Below are 11,606 nucleotides of genomic sequence, written 5' to 3'. Positions count from 1 at the left end.
GAAATCATGCAGCAGCAGCGGAAGGCCCCATTAGCTAAAGTGGTGCTTCAGGTTAAGAACAGTTTCCGGTTAAGAACAGACCTCCGGAATGAATTAAGTTCGTGACCCGAGGTATTCTTTTCTGCTGCTCCAGAGGGTAGAACCCAAACCCAATGGATTCAAATGACAAGAAAAGAGATTGCAACCAAACCATTAGAAAGAACATTCTGGCGGCAAGAGATGTTCAACAACCTCAAAATGTGGTGGACTCTCCTTCATTGCAGGTTTGTAATCAGAGGTTTTAGGGCCCTTGGTGGCCAGGGATTCTTCAGCTGCGATTCCTGCATCGCAGGGGGTTGGACTAGATGATCCCTTGGGTTCCCTTTCAACTCTGCAACTCTGTGGTTCCTTCATTTGAATTGCAAATAAATCCCCAAGGCTCCACCCAGTGGCATGTGGCTCCCTGCGCAGACCTTCCCTCTGGGGAACTTCCATATCTTATGTCATCATCAGGAAACTGAAAACCACAATTTCCACTGCGAGCAATAACCAAACTAGCTATAACTGTCCTGATTTATAAGACATTCCTGGGTGCTTCTGGGTATCACCCCAATGAGGCTCATAGCTCTGCCACTTTGTGGTTTTTTTTAAAAAAACTTTATTGCAAAACAATTTACATATAACAACACAAAGACAATACCTTAATGACAACTAAACATTAACTAACAACACATCGTCTAACATCACACACACTTTTGGCTTCTGATTCACCTCATTGTGCTTTCTACATATTCTTAACCTTTATGCATTTCCTGTTATATCTGTTACATATCCAGAAAAATTTCTACATTTATAGTTTTTCTTAATATTCAAGATTCAGTCTAGACCTGTCAGGAGATTTGCATTTTCACAATATTGTTTTAGATTTTTTTTAATGTTATCCATTCTTTACACACTTTCTGGTTTGAGTTTCCTCTTATTCTTCCAGTCATTTTCGCAAGTTCCAAGTATTCTATCATCTTCATCTGCCAGTCAAGCTTTGTAGGAATTGAGTCTTTGTAGAAATTGTAGGAATTTCCAGTTTTTTGCAACTAAAATTCTCTGCATTTTTTTTGACAGGGAAAGAGCTTCCATGTGAGAGCGTCAAAATATTATTTTGAGATAAAAATAACTCTATATCTCTTATTTAGAAATTAAGCCATACTGCATGCCATAAGTTTATGAATTTATGTATTTATTACATCTACACATCCATTGCCAAAAAACTAAAACACCAAAGCTTTTCAAATGTGCGGGACACTTAATTCCATTTGCATGCAGTTTTCCTCCCTCCAAAAATTAATTTAACTTTCCCCTTGAAATTAAAAGGATTCTAACCTACAGACAAACAATGATTATTTTATTTTAGCCAGAGTGTAAGTCTACTGGATCAGGCCAAAGGCTCAGTTGCGCTCCCTGCAGCAATCAGCTGATCGCTGCTGAACATGTTTCTTCAAAGGAGGTTGCTGCAATCGCTGATCAGCTGATTGACAGTTGCAGCAACCTTCTTTGAACTTTGACTGGAGTCAATCACCTGACATCATTATGACTGACAGGTGATTGGTCCCAGCCACCTGCCCAATTGACCAACCAACCCTGACTTGGGTAGAGAGAATCCCTATCAGATTTTCAGACAACACAAAGCTGGGAGGAACAGCTGACACTTTGGAAATCAGGTACTGTATACAATACAACTGGAGAAGGTTTTGGGACAAGCCAGCAAAATTAATGGGAGCTACTTAACCCCAGAGGGACATGGGTGGCGCTGTGGGTTAAACGACAGAGCCTAGGGCATGCCGATCAGAAGTTCGGCAGTTTGAATCCCTGTGACGGGGTGAGCTCCAGTTGTTCAGTCCCGGCTCCTGCCCACCTAGCAGTTCGAAAGCACCTCAAAGTGCAAGTAGATAAATAGGTACCACTCTGGCGGGAAGGTAAACAGTGTTTCCGTGCGCTGCTCTGGTTCGCCAGAAGCGGCTTAGTCATGCTGGCCACATGACCCGGAAGCTGTATGCCGGCTCCCTCGGCCAGTAAAGAGAGATGAGTGCTGCAACCCCAGAGTCGTCCGCGACTGGACCTAATGGTCAGGGGTCGCTTTATCTTTTTACTTAAACCCAAATGGAACTAGATGGCCGTCACTTAATATAAAAACTGTTGCAGAGCAGCTTTTAAACTGACCTCTAGGGGAATTCTGAGAGGAGCTCGGTACATCAGGCTTGGGATGAATCACCCCAAGGAATTAGGGCAAAAGCATCTCTTGATAGTCCAAATGGGCAGAGGAGAAGGAAATTGGAATGCAAAGGAGCATGACAGCCATTTGAAGAGGGCAAAGTAAACACACCACAGACATCCGGAGAAAAATCAATCTCATTTATTTGTATGCTGCCTTTCCATAGTTAAAACCATTCTCAAGGCAGCCTACAATATACAAGATTTGCACAGTTAGAAATATATAACAAAAGTAGTCCCAAGCAACAGATTAAAAAACAACAACCCCAAAATGTACACAATAGGGTTATTGCAATTCCCATCTAAGTCACAATAAAGTCTCAAAATACAGATACAAAGAATTCATATCAATGATCAGCAAAATTCACATCTGCAGATTTAAATCTTGACCCCAACAGAAAGCTTTAAACCATACCCCACCCCAAGAGACTGCAGACATCCTGAGAAGCAGGTCTTGAAGGACTCTCTGTTCTGGCACTCACTGTTCAATAACTGAAGTCAATCAGTCAAGGCCCTTCCCTGCCCAGCCAGGTGGAATGAGGTTAGCAAGACAGGGAGTAGGTCTTGCAAGACTGACTGCCTTGGATATGCGAAACCGGAGAGGTGATTCAGATACCTCAAGAGCTGTCAGGTAGAAGACAGAGCAAGCTGGTTTTCTGTTGCTCCAGAGGGGAGGACTCAAATGGCAAGAAAAAAGATTCTTACTAAACATCAGGAAGAACTTCCTTATGGGGAGAGCTGTTTGACTTTTAGGAAGAACTTTCTTTTTTTCTTTTTATACATTTTCTTTTTAACATATCAGTTCCAACAGTCATACAACATATCTGCTCATCTTATACAATATTTTAGGCTTCTGTCAACACCTGATGATTTTCTGTTCTTATTCTGCATTTCTTAATTTCTATATTGCATTTAATTATCCTTAACTAATAATACTTATCATAGTCTTTCTTGTAATATTTCAGATAATCCACTTTACAAAACTTCTTTCAATCCTACTAGCGTACTCTGTTCATCACAATTACTTTTCAAATAGTTCATATATTTACTCCAGTCCTCTAAGAATCTCTGATCCCGCAGGTTTCGAATCCTTCCTGTTAATTTGTCTAATCCTGCATAGTCCATCAACTTCATCCGCCATTCTTCTTTCGTCGGTAATTATTCTTGCTTCCATTTTTGTGCCAATAATATTCTTGCTGCTGTCGTTGCATATAGAAACAACCTACAATCCTGTCTGTTAATATCATCTCCTACAACGCCAAGTAAAAATGCTTGTGGTTTCTTAATAAATGTATATTTCAACATCTTTTTCACCTCATTATATATCTTTTCCCAGAAGCTTTTCACTTTTTTACATTCCCACCACATGTGATAAAAAGTCCCTGACTATTAGGAAGAACTTTCTGACAGTACGAAGTCATGTTTGACCGCGGAACGGACTGTCTCAGAAGGTGGTGAATTCTCCTTCTCTGGAGGTTTTTAAGCAGAGGTTGGGTGGCTGTTGGACTGGGATTCATAGCTGTGATTCCTGCTTTGCAGGGGGATGGACTAGATGGTCCCTAGGGATCCTTCTAATTCTTTCTATGAGGTAGTTTTGCTCTCTGTGTGTCAAGAAGGGCATTTTCCAACAAGCTAGAAATCCCAGAAAGGGCAGACTCCTCCGCAAAGCCAGATGAATGCTTACTAATAAACTTTTCCTTCTATGCAAATTGCAGGGGGAAACCGTCCACACACACCCCACATACAAATACACAGAGCAGACATTCTCCAGGCTCTTTACTAGGAAGTATAAATGATTCTCAGTGCTATTGTTGGGCGAAGATTATGTCATTGCCTGCTGACAAAAGCACGATGATCAGCCAGGAAGTGATATTTCCAAACCGCAAAATTTCCGGCAATTCGAAATGTGACAGAGGCTTAATGCGGCTTCTATTTAAGCAGATGGCCTCAGGGCTGCTAGAGAAGCAGTGATTTAGAGCAAGAAGTGAGTACGATTTAATGGCCAATCCATTCAGTGAAGGTTATCCATCAATTTGGAGGGGCCAGTAAACCTTGCCAGATCATCGCAATCCTGGAGGCTGGAGTTATTTTCAGACAGTGGCTGACTCTGAAATGTAAATATTTTTTTTTGTGATAATTCTATTTTATCTTCTTTGCAAACCGCTTGGAGGGTCCCCCCCCCCACACAAGCAAATTTTATGAAATAAATAACTTAAAAGAGCAAAAAGCCTCCTTTCCCGCCGCCTCACAAGCATCAATTAGCTGTGATTGCAGGGGGCTGGACTAGACCAGGGGTAAAGGTAAAGGTAAAGGGACCCCTGACCGTTAGGTCCAGTCGTGGCCGACTCTGGGGTTGCAGTGCTCATCTTGCTTTATTGGCCGAGGGAGCCGGTGTACAGCTTCCGGGTCATGTGGCCAGCATGACTAAGCCGCTTCTGGCGAACCAGAGCAGCACACAGAAACGCTGTTTACCTTCCCACCATAGCGGTACCCATTTATCTACTTGCACTTTGACGTGCTTTCGAACTGCTAGTTGGCAGGAGCTGGGACCGAGCAACGAGAGCTCACCCCGTCGCGGGGATTCGAACTGCCGACCTTCTGATCAGCAAGCCCAAGAGGCTCAGTAGTTTAACCCACAGAGCCACCTGTGTCCCTAGCATCAATTAGCTGTGATTGCAGGGGGTTGGAGGGTAAAGGTACCCCTGCCCGAAGGCCAGTCGTGTCCGACTCTAGGGTTGTGTGCTCATCTCACTCTAGAGGCCGGGAGCCGGCGCCATCCAAGGACACTTCTGGGTCATGTGGCCAGCGTGACGAAGCTTCTCTGGCGAGCCTGCACCAGCGCAGCACACGGAGACGCCGTTTACCTTCCCACTATAAAGCGGTACCTATTAATCTACTTGCACTTAAGGGTGCTTTCGAACTGCTAGGTGGGCAGGAGCTGGGACCGAAAGACGGGAGCTCACCCCGCCACGGGGATTTGAACCGCCGACCATACAATTGGCAAGTCCTAGGCACTGCTGTTTTACCCACAGCACCACCCGCGTCCCTTAGACCAGGGGTAGTCAACCTTTTTATACCTACCGCCCACTAATGCATCTTTCTTGATGGTAAAATTTCCTTACCGCCTACCAGTGCTCAATGGATGGAGGATTCAGCTTGCACCGTAGAACCCCCTACAGCCCACCTAGAATCCTGAAACGTCCACTAGTGGCCGGTAGGGACCAGGTTGACAACCCCTGGACTAGACTCTTGCGGTTTCCTTCCAACTCTCCTATGATTCTAGGAGCAGAACTCAGATACCTTTCCCTCCCTGTTGCTCCCAGGGGACAAGGCAGGGCCTGGAAAGCTACCAGGGCTGTGAAACCAGCAGGGCCAGTCCAAGATATTTTGCTGCCCAAGGCCAACACGGTACCTGCACCCCCACGCCCATTCCATGCACCAAGAAGCCGATGGGATTTAAGGCTTGTCGAAGTGCCCAGATGGCCATGCACACCAGGCAGGAATCATAAGAGCTGAAGGAGTGATGCTTTCATTAGAGTGTGATGCTCTCACCAGAGAGATGGTCAATGGAGGCTGGGTCTTCAGCTGCAGGTAGGTTCTCCAGGAAAAACCCTGGATTAACATGAGGGAGGCAGGGACAGGCCTTGATTCAGGGAAAGGAAAAGCACAGGGATTTTTTTTAAAAAAATGTTGTTTAAGCCCAAATGTTTCACTGATGACACAACCGGGAAATTTGTTGTGCTAAACAGTCAGGCACGTAATCCCACGTGTCTGTTGCCAGTGGTGAACTGAGTGCGTGCAAAGATGCACTCCAGATGCCTTCCATCTATTTTTCACGGATACACGGCTGCACGGACTTCCCCCTGACGTGCTGTTGCGTGCATGCACACACACACATACTCCCCCCCCCCCCGTGAGAAATGAAGACCGAGTGGAGCGGAGTGCAAGTCTGCAAGACTCAGAAATACAACTATTTTAACATAGAAGCACTGCAAATAAGGAAGTCTGGGGCGAAAGTCTGGCAGGATTGCTGAGTAGGCACATACAGATTAGCCTGAAACTTACCCATGCTAATATATATATATAGAGAGAGAGAGTGAGAGAGCGAGCGAGCACGCACGCTAAATTGAGACAGGATTACATGTATTCTGATTTAATTAATTAATTTTATTGCATTTCTATCCCATCCTTTTCTCCGAGAAGCTGCTCTTGGACCCTTTTCAGCTGAAGATCGGGGTACAAATGCTTCAAACAATAACCAATCAATCAATCAAACAAACAAACAAACAAACAAACGGCAGCATATGTGGTTCCCCCTCTCCTTATTTAACACCCACAACAACAACCCTGTGAGGTAGGCTAGTCTGAGAGGCAGCGACTGGCCCCCACCGAGCTTCGTAGCTGAGTGGGGATTCGAGCCCTAGTCTCTCAGGTCCTAGTCCAACACTCTAACCACTATGCCATACTGTTGGTGTGGTAGCAATACACTCCAGCATCTCAGCCCACTGGAAGAGGCTTTGCTTGTGTGTTTGTGTGCTGTGCCCACAGGGACTGCAGACATGGAGGTAGTGTCGGGGGGGGGGGTTTACGGAGGAGGCAGTAATTGGGGGGGGGGCTGTGGAGGAGGCGGCAGTGGCAGGTGTGCGTGTGTGTGTTGCATTTTCTGGTTTTTCTCAGGCAAGCAGCGGAACATCCTGGGTCAGCCCTGACTTCATCCCAAAGCATGGCGAGGGCACTCAGGAGAGATTGTGCCAATGCCCCCCCCCTCCATTGCAGAGACAAGAGCCTTGAAAGGGTGTGCTGGTCATGTGGACCAGAAACTCCTGGGATCACTCAGGAACCTACCAGGCCCCATAAGTCTCCAGGGGCAGATCATCTCAGTGGATCCCCTACCCCTGGCAGAGTGGAGGAACCATGCACAGTCCAAACCTTACCAGGTTGTGACCCGTCCTTTAAAAGAACTGACCATGTAATGAATTGAAAAAAGTGTTGAAAAACACATTTATTAAAAAACCAGAAACTTAGTATAATGGGGGGTGAAAGCCTCAAAAAGGATGTTACTTTTTTTCTGTATGCCACAACAGCTGCAAGAATATTGCAAGCGAAGAATTAGAAGAAACAATATTTACCAACTATCGAAGAATGGCAGATGAATATGATGGACTATATGGAACTTGCCAAACTGACCGGGAGACTCCGAGACCAGAGAGAAGAGATGGTGGAAGAAGATTGGAAGAAGTTTAAGGAATATTTGAAAAAATATGTTAATATCTAAATCTTAGAATAGCTTTGGAAGTGGATATAGGCGGTAGGGTTAGAAGTAGAAGATAGTGTATTTTATAAGTGATAAAATGTGAAGTTTTTTTGTGGTTAAAGTAAGTGTGGGGGAAAAAAGATGGTTAGAAATTATGATATATGTAAACTGCTAAAGATGAAGTAAAATGAAAATCAGATTGGTGGGACTTGGGGAAGCCCACTTAACGATGTTTAGAAAAATAAGGATATGACAAGAATTTGTTTGTATTGTTTGTCTTTTCTGTTTGTGTTTTTTTATCTGTGTTATAAAATGAATAAAAAAAATTTGGACAAAAAAAGAACTGACCATGAGCTCCCCCTCCAGTCAGCATCGTGCCACTGATCCACTCTGTGGCAAAGACCAGGTTGAGGTGATGTCTCTTCACAAGGGCCAGGTGCATAGCTGTCAAGCGTCCCTTATTTGGCAGGAAACTCCCTTATCCCAGCTCCGTGTCCCGCTGCTGTCCCTTATTGATGATGCCCCTTAAATTTCCTGGGTTTCATGCTTGCCCGGCTCAGGAGGGAAGGAGCGGCTCGGTGTCCTTTGCCGCGCGCGCGAGAGCGCGCTGGCACCGTCGTCCTGGCGCGAGGATTTCCATTGGCCCTTCCCCGCCTGAGAGAGGGGGGGGGGAGGGAGAGAGACTCTTGCCCACGCCGCCCATGAGGCTGGAGGCGGCAGCGGTGGTGGCAGCTGAGGAGGCGGCCTGAGGGAGGAGGAAGAGGAGGGGATGGGGAGGGATGCAGAAGGGCGGTGCTTCAGCGGTCTGCTGCGGCGCCGCAACTGCCTCATGCCTGATTGACAGCATCTCTCAATCCTACCAATGTATGTAACTCTTTACAATAGCAAAATCCCTTATTTTGGCTGCTGATCCCTTATTTTCGAGGCTGCTGGTCCCTTATTTTCAAATCTGTAAGTTGACAGCTATGGCCAGGTGGGTGATGTACGGAGACAGCCCAGGGTTGACCAGGACACCAGGAAGTTCTGAGGCGAAATGCTGGGATGGTTCACTAACAACATCCCCATCCCCTTTAATCCAGACCCAGTGCAGGTTGGCTTCCTAGCAGGGGAGATGGATGGTTGGCTTTGTTTTTTCAACTTGCCTTTGACCACGAGACACTGCCCCTCTGACCTGCGATGGTGTTAAGACCCTACGACCCTGAGAAGAGCTTGCTGGATCAGTCCAGCATCCTGTTCTCACAGTGGCCAACACTCTCCCCTCCTGTGGTTTCCAGCAACTGCTGTTCAGAAGCATTGGTACCTCCGATTGCGGAGGCACAGCATAGCCATTGTGGCTTGTAGCCATCAAGAGTCCTCTCCTCCTCCTGATCCTCTGTTAAAGCCGTTTAGCTTGGTGTCCAAGGGATGCGGGTGGCGCTGTGGGTTAAACCACAGAGCCTAGGACTTGCCAATCAGAAGGTCGGCGGTTCGAATCCCCGTGATGGTGTGAGCTCCCATTGCTCGGTCCCTGCTCCTGCCAACCTAGCGGTTCAAAAACACGTCAAAGTGCAAGTAGATAAATAGGTACCACTCCGGCGGGAAGGTAAACGGCGTTTCCGTGTGCTGCTCTGGTTCGTCAGAAGCGGCTTAGTCATGCTGGCCACATGACCCGGAAGCTGTACGCCGGCTCCCTCGGCCAGTAAAGCGAGATGAGCACCGCAACCCCAGAGTCGGCCACGACTGGACCTAATGGTCAGGGGTCCCTTTACCTTTTACCGTATTTTTCGCTCTATTGGACGCACCGGACCACAGGACGCACCTAGTTTTTAGAGGGGGAAATCAAGGAAAAAAATATTATTCCCCCCCCAGCCCCAAAGAGCAACGGACAGGCTGCGCGCTTCCTCTTTAGCCTTGAGCAGCATCTTTAGCCTTGCACAACGGGATGGATCATGCCCGCTGTCCACCGGGGCTGGACTAGATGACTCCTGGGTTTCCCTTCCAACCCTGTTATTCTGTGACCTCGGAAGTTGTTGGGGGTCTCCACCACTGGAGGCTTTTAAGCAGCGGTTGGGGGACCATCTGCCTGGCGTTCTTTAGCTGTGATTCCTACATTGTGAGGGGGCTGGGCTAGATGACCCTCGGGTGGCCCTCCCAACTCTATACAGTCCTACACTTCTGCGGCAGGAGATCCACAGCCACTTCACACAATGCCCACTCCCAATTTTCATTGGAGAGACATGTGGCTTCACTGTCTAGGTAGGTACCCCCCTACCTGCCACTCTTCCCTCACCCCACTTAAGCCGAGGGAATTCCTGCCCAGAGAAGCTCCCAGGTGAGGCAAGGGTTAAGATCTACCTCTGGTAAATGGCTTTGTATCCTCCCTCTTTCCCTTTTCTCTTCTTCTTCTATGCTAGTTCCTTCTCTTGTGTTTTGTTTACCGGTAATCTGTTTTTATTGTATACTAAAATAAAAGCTGCAAAGTTTCCTTTTTTATAACATTCCCCCCCCCAAACTAAAACGTTAATCTAGATAAAAACACTGATACAGAGGAAAATAAGGGGGTGGAGAAAGGACGAAAAAAGAAAAAGAGGTAGAGATAGAGAGATTTTTAAAAAGTTGGCTTCTTTAGCCTTGTGCAGCCTCCCGCGGCTGGAGAGGCGTGCTAGGAAAAGGGGAAGCATGGGCAGCGAGCGGGATGGATCGCGCTCGCTGCCCGGGCTTCCTCTTTAGCCTTGCGCAGCCTCCCACGACTGGAGAGATTGCGCAAGGCTTTTCTAGAGGAGGGAGAAGGGACTGACTGGCCGCGTCAGTCCCTTCTCCCTCCTGGGGAAAAGCCCGCAAGAGCCGTGCGAAGCTTGTGTGTGGCTCTTGGGGGCTTTTCCTGCTTGCCTCCCCCCCTGCATTCGCTCCATAGGACACACAGACTTTTCCCCTTAGTTTTTAAGACGGAAAAACTGCGTCTTATGGTGCAAAAAATACGGTACCTTTAGCTTGGTGTCCATTGATGCTTCCTGTGGCACAGAGTTCCATAGTTCATGCACAGGGTACATTGGGCCACCCAGCTTACCCAACCAGGCCTTTGCTATACACGGCAGGCTGGGCCCCGGCATCTGAGAGCAAATTGTGTGAGGCAGATGTTTAATTGTGGGCAGATATGGCACCTAGCACCACCACCTCCAGACCAGACGCTGGGCTAACAGGCAGCTTCAAATCCGGGCACATAGGAGTGAATCAGGGGGGCAAACAAGGACTCTGCAGCAGCTCCTCCTGACTGTTTCTCCAGCTCCCAACACCTCTGCTCTTCCCGGTTGTTGTTCCCTCTGGGATGCTCCAACAGCTGGGCTGAGGTCATCTTTCGCTCTGCACGCCTGTCCTCCTCTGCATACAACCATCCGGTAACGTATTCCAGAGTCAGTTTATCAGTCTCTACCGACTCAAGGGAATTGACCAGCATATCATAGCTGTCATCAAGGGAACTCAGGACTATAAAGACTTTGTCCTCTTCCCCCACAGGCCTCCCTCTTAAGGCTAGCTCCTGGAAACAGCCTATTAGGAATTTTAGGTGGTTCACCAGGGAGTCCCCCGGTTTCTTCCGACACCGGTACATTCTCCTGGTCAGTGTTATCAGCGAGCCAGCTGTCTCTCGCACATGGACAGCCTTGGGCGCATTCCACGCCTCACTTGCCGGCACCTTGTCAGCTACGTAAACTAGCTGGCTGTCGTCCACTCCAAGGATGACCGTAGCCAAAGCTTTCTCATTCTTTTCTAGCTGGGCCTCTACTAGTGCCAGCTTTTCATCATCGTCCTCCTCCTCCTCAGGGGGCTGCGGTGGATCTTCCACCACTTTCCACAGGCCCTCACGCTTGAGGAAGTGTTGCATGCGGACCGACCAGATGCTGTAGTTTGTGGCCATCAGCTTCTCCAGCAACACGCCAGCTCTGGACTGCTCCATCCCTGCAGCTCACCTCCAGCACCCACGGCTAGATAACTGCCGCCTGTACTCTTGCGCAGCGGGAGCGCGCTGGGCCCATAACCCTGTCGTGAATTCCTCGTGGCGCTTTTAGCAGAATGCTCAGAGTCCCAGGTTCTTTAGTGCAGTATTTATTAAAAAGTAAAGGGACCCGTGACC

At 47.6% G+C, this 11,606-nt stretch overlaps 1 long non-coding RNA gene across 1 annotated transcript in view; it reads right to left on the bottom strand.

The window, feature by feature from the left end:
* Window positions 1-11,606, bottom strand: part of LOC310769965 — a 130,243-nt gene that overhangs the window by 85,749 nt on the left and 32,888 nt on the right. The window lies entirely within an intron of this gene.

Source organism: Podarcis filfolensis (genome assembly GCF_964270895.1).
Source record: "Podarcis filfolensis genome assembly, chromosome: 8".
Classification (NCBI taxonomy): Eukaryota; Metazoa; Chordata; class Lepidosauria; order Squamata; family Lacertidae; genus Podarcis; species Podarcis filfolensis.
Note: the sequence above shows the minus strand (reverse complement) of the source record. Positions and strands in the feature narration are given on the sequence as shown.